The sequence below is a fragment of the Melospiza georgiana genome, chromosome W (assembly GCF_028018845.1).
Source record: "Melospiza georgiana isolate bMelGeo1 chromosome W, bMelGeo1.pri, whole genome shotgun sequence".
NCBI classification, from domain to species: domain Eukaryota; kingdom Metazoa; phylum Chordata; class Aves; order Passeriformes; family Passerellidae; genus Melospiza; species Melospiza georgiana.
In genome coordinates this window covers 1092015-1102491 of record NC_080464.1, presented here as the reverse complement: position 1 = coordinate 1102491, position 10477 = coordinate 1092015, and the positions used below count along the sequence as shown (strand labels likewise).

Sequence of the window (10477 nt, the reverse complement as noted above, 5' to 3'; positions counted from 1 at the left end):
GCCACTCACATTAGCCCTATGCCTCTGACACACCAGCATACAAATTTGCTACGCGGGCCTACCTCCCTATATAAGACCCTACCGGAAATGTGCCTGAATACTAAGGATCACTATGATAAAGTGAGTATGGAGGTATACCAGCCCTCTCATTTCCTAATACTTAGAAAAGCAGGAATCGAGTCTACACTAGAGGGATCAAAACCCTCCATACTCCCATTATATTACTTTCTAGTAGGGTCAGCTAAACAAGCTATCGGGCCCATACCCCGAAAATGATGGTTTAACCCCTTCCCCTGCTAATGAACCCCCAAGCAAACTTAATCTTCAGCTTTATACCAATCGTTGTAGAATCTACCCCACTCGCTAACTTTGAAAGCTGATCCTCCCTAATATCTGAATCATTAAGAAACTATGAATCAGCATTAGCCTTTTAAGCTAAAGAAAGAGGGACCCCCCCCCCTCCTTAATGGTATGCCTCAACTAAACCCTAGCCCCTGATTTTTTATCATGCTCACTTCATGACTAACCTTTTCCCTAATCATCCAGCCCAAACTTCTCTCATTCGTAACAATAAACCCCCTTCCAACAAACCACCCATCGCCCCAAGTACTACCCCCTGAACCTGACCATGAACGTAAGCTTCTTTGACCAATTCTCAAGCCCATCCTTCCTAGGAATCCCACTTATCCTCATCTCAATAACATTTCCAGCCCTCCTACTACCATCCCTAGACAACCGATGAATCACCAGTAGACTCTCAGCTCTCCAACTGTGATTCATTAACCTGATTACAAAACAACTAATAATACCCCTAGACAAAAAAGGGCACAAATGGGCGCTAATCTTAACATCCCTCATAATCTTCCTCCTACTCATCAACCTTCTAGGACTACTACCCTACACCTTCACCCCAACTACCCAACTATCCATAAACCTAGCCCTAGCCTTTCCCCTATGACTAGCCACCCTCCTAACAGGGCTACGAAACCAACCTTCTGCCTCACTAGCCCACCTCCTACCAGAAGGCACCCCCACCCTATTAATCCCAGCCCTTATCGTAATTGAAACAACAAGCCTACTTATCCGCCCATTAGCCCTAGGAGTGCGCCTAACAGCCAACCTCACAGCAGGCCACCTACTCATTCAACTCATCTCCACAGCCACAACAGCCTTATTCTCCACAATACCAATAGTTTCACTCCTAACCTTCCTAATCCTCTTCTTACTAACCATCATAGAGCTGGCAGTAGCAATAATCCAAGTTTACGTCTTCGCACTACTGCTAAGCCTCTATCTACAAGAAAACATCTAACCTCCAATGGCACACCAAGCACACTCATACCACATAGTTGACCCTAGCCCTTGACCCATTCTAGGAGCAGCCGCTGCTCTCCTAACTACCTCAGGACTAACGATATGATTCCACTACAACTCCCCCCAACTCCTCATCCTAGGCTTACTATCTAGCACCCTAGTTATATTCCAATGATGACGTGACATTGTACGAGAAAGCACATTCCAAGGCCACCACACTCCCACTGTACAAAAGGGACTTCGCTATGGAATAGCCCTATTCATCACATCAGAAGCCTTCTTCTTCCTAGGCTTTTTCTGAGCTTTCTTCCACTCAAGCCTAAGCCTAGCCCCCACACCCGAACTAGGAGGTCAATGACCACCCGTTGGAATGAAACCACTCAACCCCATAGAAGTCCCACTCCAAAACACTGCCATCCTACTAGCCTCATGAGTCACCGTCACATGAGCGCACCACAGCATCACAGAAGCCAACCAAAAACAAGCAATCCAAGCCCTACCCCTAACAGTTCTCCCAGGATTCTACTTTACCGCCCTACAAGCCATAGAATACTATGAAGCACCCTTCTCCATCACCGACGGAGTCTATGGCTCAACATTCTTCGTCGCCACCGGATTCCACGGGCTACACGTAATTATTGGCTCTACATTCCTACTAGTATGTCTCCTACGCCTACCACTTCACATCAAACCACCACTTTGGATTTGAAGCAGCCGCCTGATAACTGACACTTCGTAGACGTTGTATGATTATTCGTCTATATCTCAATCTACTGATGAGGATCTTACTCTTCTAGTATATGAATTACAATCGACTTCCAATCCTTAAAATCTGATTTAAACCCAGAGAAGAGTAATAAACATAATCTTACTCATATTAACCCTATCACTAACCCTGAGCATCCTTCTAACCGCACTAAACTTTTGACTTGCCCAAACAACCCCAGACTCAGAAAAACTATCCCCATACGAATGCGGATTTGACCCCCTAGGCTCCGCTCGACTCCCCTTCTCAATCTGCTTCTTCCTAGTAGCCATCCTTTTCCTCCTGTTCGATTTAGAAATCTCACTACTCCTCCCCCTACCATGAGCCACCCAACTACACTCTCCCATCACTACCCTAACTGGAACTTCCACAGTCATTCTCCTCCTTACTTTAGGACTAGTGTACGAATGAATCCAAGGCGGACCAGAATGAGCAGAGTAACAGAAAGTTAGTCTAACCAAGACGGTTGATTTCGGCTCAACAAATTATAGCTATAACCCTATAACTTTCTTCATGTCTTACCTCCACCTAAGCTTCTACTCAGCCTTCACCCTAAGCAGCCCAGGCTTAGCTTTCCACCGAACCCACTTCATTTCAGCCCTACTATGTCTAGAAAGCATGATACTATCCATATATATGGCCCCAGCCATATGACACATCCAAATCCAATCATCAATCTCCACTATCCTGCCCATCCTCATACTAACATTTTCTGCCTGCGAAAAACCCCCCAAAAATCCCCAAAAAATAGGGAAAATCGCAAAAAAATCCCCAAAAAATCCCCCAAAAATTGGGAAAAATCCCTAAAAAATACCAGAATATTGCAAAAAACTCCCCAAAAAATCGGGAAAAATCCCCAAAAAATCGGGAAAAACCCCTAAAAATCCTAAAAAAATTGAGAAAAATCCCCAAAAAATCACAAAAAATCCCAAATAAATTCCCAAAAATCTCCAAAAATCGGGAAACATCCAAAATAATCGCAAAAATTCCAAAAAAAAAATATTGGGAAAAATCCCAAAAAGATCCCTAAAAAATCCTAAAAATTCGGGAAAAATACCTAAAAATCCCAAAAAATTGGGAAAAATCCCCAAAAAGTCGGGAAAAATCCCTAAAAAATTACAAAAAACCCCACAAAAAATCGGGAAAATTCCTAGAAAATAAAAAAAAATTGGGAAAAATAAAAAAAATCGCAAAAACATCCCCAAAAATGGGGAATAATCCCTCAAAGATCCCAAAAAATTGGGAAAAATCCCTAAAAAATCGCAAAACAAAAAAAAAACCAAAACAAAAAGTCGCTAAAAAATCGCAAAAAAATCGGGAAAAATCCCTAAAAAATCCAAAAAGATTGGAAAAAATCGCAAAAAAATCCCACAAAATCCCCCAAAAAATCAGGAAAAATGCCCCAAACTCCCCCAAAGTGCCCAAATTTCCCCCAAATGCCTGTTCTTTCCCCCAGGCCTGGCTGCAGCAGTACGGGTACCTCCCCCCGGGCGACCTCCAGGCCCATCCCCGGCCAGTGCCGGCATCACTGGCGGCAGCGCCAGCAGCCATGCAGAGATTCTACAGCATCCCCGTCACTGGCGCTGCCAACCCGCCCACCATCCGGTGCCTTCTGGGGCCAAAAACGGCCATTTTGGGGCAAAAATTGGGAGTTTGGGTGCGAGAAATGGGGATTTGGGGTCACTGGTGGGTTGTGGGGCAAAAAAATGGCCATTTTGGGTCATTTGGGCTGGGTTTTGTGGCCGTTGTTGGGTTTTGGGGTCAATAGGATCCAAAAATGTCAAAATTTGAGTTGATGGTTGGGTTTTGGGGTCACTGTTGGGTTTTGGGGTGAAAAACTGTGAGTTTGGGTTCAAAAATGGTGGTTTGGGGTCATCGTTGGGTTTTGGGTTCACTGTTGGGTTTTGGGGGCAAAAACGGAGATTTTGGGTCAGTGGGATCAAGAAATGTGAAGTTTTGGGGCCTTGGTTAGTTTTTGGGGCAAAAAACGGCGATTTTGGGTCAATGGGATCCAGTTTTAGGGACATTGTTGGGTTTGGGGTCACTGGAATCCATTGATGTTGAGTTTTGGGATCATTGTTGGGTTTTGGGGCGAAAAAATGAAATTTTGGGTTCGAAAATGGCAATTTTGGGGTGAAAATTGGGATTTGGGGTCATTGTTGGGTTTTGGGTTCAAAAACGGCAATTTTGGGTCAATGAGATCCATTGATGTTGAGTTTTGGGGTCATTGTTGGGTTTTGGGGCAGAAAAACAAACTTTTGGGTTCGAAAATGGCGATTTGGGGGCAAAAAGTTTGGGTTTGGGGTCAATGTTGGGTTTTGGGGTGAAAAACAGCAATTTTGGGTCAATGGTCTTTTTGTTTTGCCATGACACTATAGTTTTTGTTATTCTAGGGCACTAGTACATAGCACATCTATTGTGCCTTACATTAAATGCATATATTTTGGCATTCCTTTGTTCTTCTTACAGAATTTATTTACCAGATGCTTAAATTCTAAATTTACACTCATTTTTAAGGGTTTATATAACACATAGACATTATCTATGTTAAACTTGTCTTTTCTGTTTGAACTTGAAGAGAGTTTCCTTACACTTTCTTTTCATTTCATTTTCTTTGCTTTTGTAGGCTCCACTCAAGGCAAAAATTACTAAGGTTCCACTTGAAAACCTCACTTATAATTTTTGTTTCTGAAGCTAAACAGTAGTTTGGTCTTTAATAACCTCAACTAAGCCTTGGGCAATTCTGAGGTTCTAGTCATATAAACTCATTAAAATTTTGGTAATTTTTGTGACCCTGCAGGAATCTGAAAGATGTTTAGATCTCTAACATTTTGTATCAGATTCATGAAGTTAAAGAAAAAAAAAAAAGCAAAAACAGAGGAGTATGAAGAAACTCAAAAGGCCATCCAACCTGCCTCCTGTTCAAAGATGGTTTAGGGTTGCCTAAGGTGGATACTTATCAATACGCGATTGAAACTATAAAGGAAATTCTTCAACCCCTTTCCTTGGTTCGTTTCCGTTCTTTGACCTTTTAGGTGAAATGCTTTTTGTATCCTAAATTTTATCTCAAAATTAAAAATTTTAAAAAATATTATCTACTCGAGCAGAGAGGTTTTTTTATAACAGCCTCTAGAATTTAAAAAATGTTTTCATGTTTTTCTTCTTGTTTTATTCTTGTAGTGTAAATGTAGCAATCTTAGGGGGGTTTCATATTTGATTTCCAAGCATTCATAATGGAGAAATTAAAGGCATGAATTAACAAGGATACTAATTTTCTTATTCTTCATGAACAATGGAATTCAAGAAAGACAATCTATCCAGAAATAGAGAAAGAGCTTATTTCACAAACTCTATATGATTTTCTGTGTGTTCATAATGAAATATTTCAGAATAGGCTCTTCCATACATGGCTGCAATACTCTGACAGAGGTCTCCACACTACTGAGTAGAACAGGAAAATTTCTCTTCTTGTTCTTTATCCTCCTAATACAATCCAAAAAGATCCCTTTCCCATGGCAGTGCTGTTCTCTGCTTGGCCCTTCTCCACTGCAATACAAATATTTTTGTCTAACTTTCCAAGCGTTCTGTTTTGCATTTATTCATCTGATTCTCCTGGGTGTAGTTCTTTGTATCTCTATATATTTAAGTTCTTTTGGTTAATTTTTGTTCACTTCTCCAATTATCAGAATTGGTTTGAATTTTAATCCCATTGCTCAATGTGTTTGCAAAGGTTTTTTGCTATAATTTGAAAAACATGTTGATTAATTTTCAGTTTCACATTCAAAGTTGTTGTAATATTTCCATTAATATTAATTAATTAAATACATTAATCAAAACTTAATTTATCATATCTTAGCTTATCTTGTTTTATCTGTTAAAATAAAAGCTACATGAATTTCCAAATAAAACTGGATAGTTCAGAATGCTACATATAAATGGAAAGAAGGAAAAAGTCCCTTTCTTAAAAAGTAATGTCAATTTTTCTAGCAATAAGAATTTGTTTCACAGTTTTCAGCTATGTCTTGAGTACTGGAGTATATTTTTTCATTTACTGTAATTTTACTTTTTCATTTTTTGTAAGTATTGATAAATATTATTTCACAGAATTGTGACCACTGCCATGGAAACACAGCACCTATTCATGTACATGCACACGCCACCTTGTGTATGTATTACCTGCAACAGAAACATTGGAAAAATTATGATTTTTCAATCATGATGATTATTTATAGAAATCTTCAATCATTGCAGAATGTTCTGCTTTATCTTCAGGTTATTCTTATATGGAAAAATTTACACAATTCATTTAATATAAATCTAAGAAAGTTTTAAAAATTTCTTTGTGCACTGTACTTGTCAACCTAAATCTCAAATTCTTTTCTGTTTTGCTGCACCTGAGAACTGCCTGATTGTAGAAAATCAAACTCAAAGGGACCTCTGAGGTCTTATGTAAACCTGTTTCATTTGCCCATCGCAACTGATCAGTTCCTTGAAGCTCCTCCCAGTTGAAGGCCAGTGATTTCCTTCGAGTTGCATTGCTCAGCATTTTCAAGTAAAAGCCTGCCATAAGGGGTGCAAACAGCTTCAATAGGGAACTGCTGCTGTCTTATTCTGACTGCAGTGGGGTAGGGAAGAGCTGAGTGAGCTGAGCAGCAGAGCCCTGGCAGACCTGAGGGCACGGCAGCCTCTGGCAGGAGGCAGCAACACACAGCTGGCACTGGGTGAGACGCATCAGTTAACACAGCTGCCTCTGAAAAAATGATGTATGAGTGAAATATATGTTAGAAATAATTCATACTATCAAAGAATGTATTTTATAAGTATTGTGAAATCCGTGTGTCTCTGACCACACACACGGCCTGAGAGGGGACGTCTATTCCAACCCTGAGATTCCCGGAGACGGCTAGATAAGGATCGACACTTTAGTGCAAGAATAGACGCTCCCAGCACCACGATCACTGGTATCTCGAGTCATCGGAAACTGCCTAAGAGTGATCATGGCCCTGTGGATAACATCAATCGAGATAGACAGGGATGCCAGGAACATACGAATACATGACTTCCCCAAACCCGATCAACGCTGGCTATCAGCCAGGAGACGGCAATTGTCCAGCTCTGCACAGTGGAAGAACCAACTATGAATGTGAAGAGTTACAAAAGAAACCTGGGCTCCTTCGCTTTGGGCACAATAAACTGTATAAAACCTCATGGCTAGAAGCGACTCTCGTGAACGGGGGGATTCGATGCGATAGAGGTCGGATCCAGGTTCACCCAGCACCGATCTCGGGCTCAACGCTGTCTCTTTGGCTCTGGTGGTTTTGAGGACTGTATTTTGGTCCTCAAAAAAAGATAAATAAATTTTTCACATTTTTGATAATTTGGGTTTCGATTGATCATTTATAACAATGACCAAGCCATAAATAATTCTTGTTGCAGAAGAATATTTAGTAAATACCTTTCAAGGCCTTTATTGCTTCCTCTCCCCAAGAATTGCATGAGTAAATTACTGTAACGGAGTTTAAGTGTGAGGAAAATCCTGTTGAAGTACTTAAAACTATGCCAACAGTTTTTCACCCAAGCAAACATTTCCACCAGAGGGACTGACTTTTAAAGAAACATCTACTATTCTCTTACAACCTGTATACCCACATATATTTGTTATTTTCTACATATTTTTTTTTCAGCTATGAAACCATAAAAAATTCCTAGCCTGATACCTCATAGAACCTTGCGATATTTTGAGATACATCAAGGTATCTATTTTGAAGAGGATACTGTACTCTGTACCCAGTAAAGAAAACAAAAGGCTTTAAAAAAAAACATCAGTAAGATCATCAGTACCCTTACACCTACAAGGTAGTCCCAGAGCACTTGAACCTTTATGTTATTAGTAGTAGCAATATTTTATGAAAAGTATATAGCCAAAGCATTGGTCTAAGAGACCATTTCTTCTGTTCCAGAACACATGTAAGAAGAAAGAAATCTGCTGCCTCTGTATATATTCTTGCACATATTCCTTAGGTAGCAAAGTGTATGGAATCTGTAGAAAAAAAAAAACAATGGTCATGAAAGAGCAGTTGAGAAAAACCAAACACAGTCTAACAGGAATGCATGAGAACCAGGAAATCAGCTAGAAGTCCCTCTTCATAAAAAAATACAATTCCACGGTACCTCCTGTATTTTTCAATGCAATTAGTCCATAGAAATGAAGATTTTAAAGAGTTTGCATAGGGTATCCTTAATTCTCAATTACTAAGATTGGCTCTGCTGTTTTACAAGCCTGACTCTTAAAACACAAGGAAATTATCATGGATATGAACTAAAAGTTAAATCCTTGATAGAAGGGGGAATTGGACATCTGGGAGTAGGAGCTGTTTGTTGCTAAGGCATAGATGCATTTTAGCATCCTGGACTGTAGGATTGCATGTGTGTGCTGCATACAATCTCCATTGTTAGCTAAGCAGAGACACCCTCTGTTTGTCCCTACAAGTGGGTAATGACAGTAGAACAGACATGTATTGTGGATGCTACAGAGACATTTCACCCTAAAAGAGATTGAAACACCTAGATTATGAAAAAAAAACAGCCCTGTCTTTTCCCTTTCTTCACTGCTATGAGCTTGTCTTTTCACATTTTCACTGCATTTCCATTTTCAGTCTGGCACTTCTATTTTCTGTGGGAAGGTTCTGTAAAATGTGAGGCAGATAGACATCATCTGCATACAATTTGAAGAAATAAAGAAAAAGGTGCTGTTATCAATTCTGTAAATAGTATGCAAGTTGTATGATCTTCCTAGTGACAGTTTCTTAAAGATGCATATTTCTTACAAGAGGTTTGGTTCTGTGCTTCATCTGCACTCTTATGGTGAATGATAACTACTGTCTAACAAGCCAAATGTTTTTGCTTTTGCTATGTGCCTTTGGAGTACTGAAGAAATACAAAGTCATGGCAAATATTTCTGGAAAATATTAATAACATGCAAAGCTGTCAGATTATATACAAGGAGTAGGGCTAATATAGTAAATAGTTGGGGGAAAGGTATTATTTCATAATTCATGTATTCTATTTGCCTCTCCACAACCATGAATCCCAGTATGTCTTTATCTACATAGAGCAAATGGTTACATAAAAATTGAAAGCATAGAGTAAAGTTTTGATTGTCTAACAAGGAACTCAAATGGTCTGGCAATTGTAATAAATGCTAACTCTAAACAGTGGTTAAGTGCTTTGCTGGGAGTTGCTTCAGATTTTATTTTTCTCTTAAAATTTTAATTTAATGCCTTTTTTCCTTAAAAAAATAATTTAGTGCCTTTTTATCACCCCAAAATTCAATCTGTAAATGCACTTTGCCCTAAAATTTGTTTCCACCACATAAGATGTTGAAACAAATTACTCTAGTTTCCATGGGAACTGCTGTGAAGTACATGATGACAGCACTTTCTGTAAGTACAAATATGCAGAATTGACTTAAAAAAACAAAACCAAACGAAAAACCCCAGATAGTCTTTTCTGGTCAGGAACTATTTTTTTCTCTTAGATATCACCTGAAAACCAAATCAGTTTCACACAGCAGGTAATTTCCAGAATTCCCAACATTAAACATTTGTCCATAGAGTGTTGTGCATGAGTATGCATGAAAGAGAGACAACGCACAAAAAAAAAACTCAAAACAATTAGGTTGAAAACCTATATGAATCTTTACGCTAAATCTCCTGCAGTACTGAGTAATCCTCTCCCTAATAAATATTTCAAACCTAAAAAATTTGAAGCAAAAATTAATTTAAAGAGAACCTGCTATTTGCTGACCTACTACATGCAGTTAAATACCATCCTTAAAGCTTGGGTTTAATGGTTTAATTTATTTTGTCTTAACCTGGCAATTGTAGGGAAGCAGGTACATTACCTTTCTAGCACATTATCCCCTCTTTGATAACTAGAACTTGAATTAGAGTGGTTCTCTCTCCTCATACACAGTTGGAGGTGAAAAATCCCTGAAACATGAAGAACTCTTAGCTCAGAATTTTTTTTCTTTTTGATGGTCATTTTGCAACACTCCATGTTAATCCATAGAAAAGAATAATATAGTTTATCTAGACATTGAACAGCTTTGTTATCATACCAATTAAGCAATAAATGGTACAGAAGATACACCTATCACTGCTTTCTAGTTTATAGGAAATAGTTGAAAGATACTTTTTCACATCTCTTATCATTTTACAAATGAATATCCTTTTTCTGGAGCAGAAGTATTGCAGAAATTTCTTCACTTCTTTTAAAAAGAAGTTGTTTCAAATTCTATCTTCAAGTATCTCTGATATTTCTATTTGTTTAAAATAGCAGTTGATTTTTTTAAACTGGAAGATCCTTATTCTGTGATGAGGGAAGTAGGCTCAGCTT

At 38.9% G+C, this 10477-nt stretch overlaps 1 pseudogene; it reads left to right on the top strand.

Moving 5' to 3' along the window:
- Positions 1–404: 404 nt before the first annotated feature.
- LOC131095430 (cytochrome c oxidase subunit 3-like) lies at positions 405–2099 on the top strand (annotated as a pseudogene).
- Positions 2100–10477: the final 8378 nt, after the last annotated feature.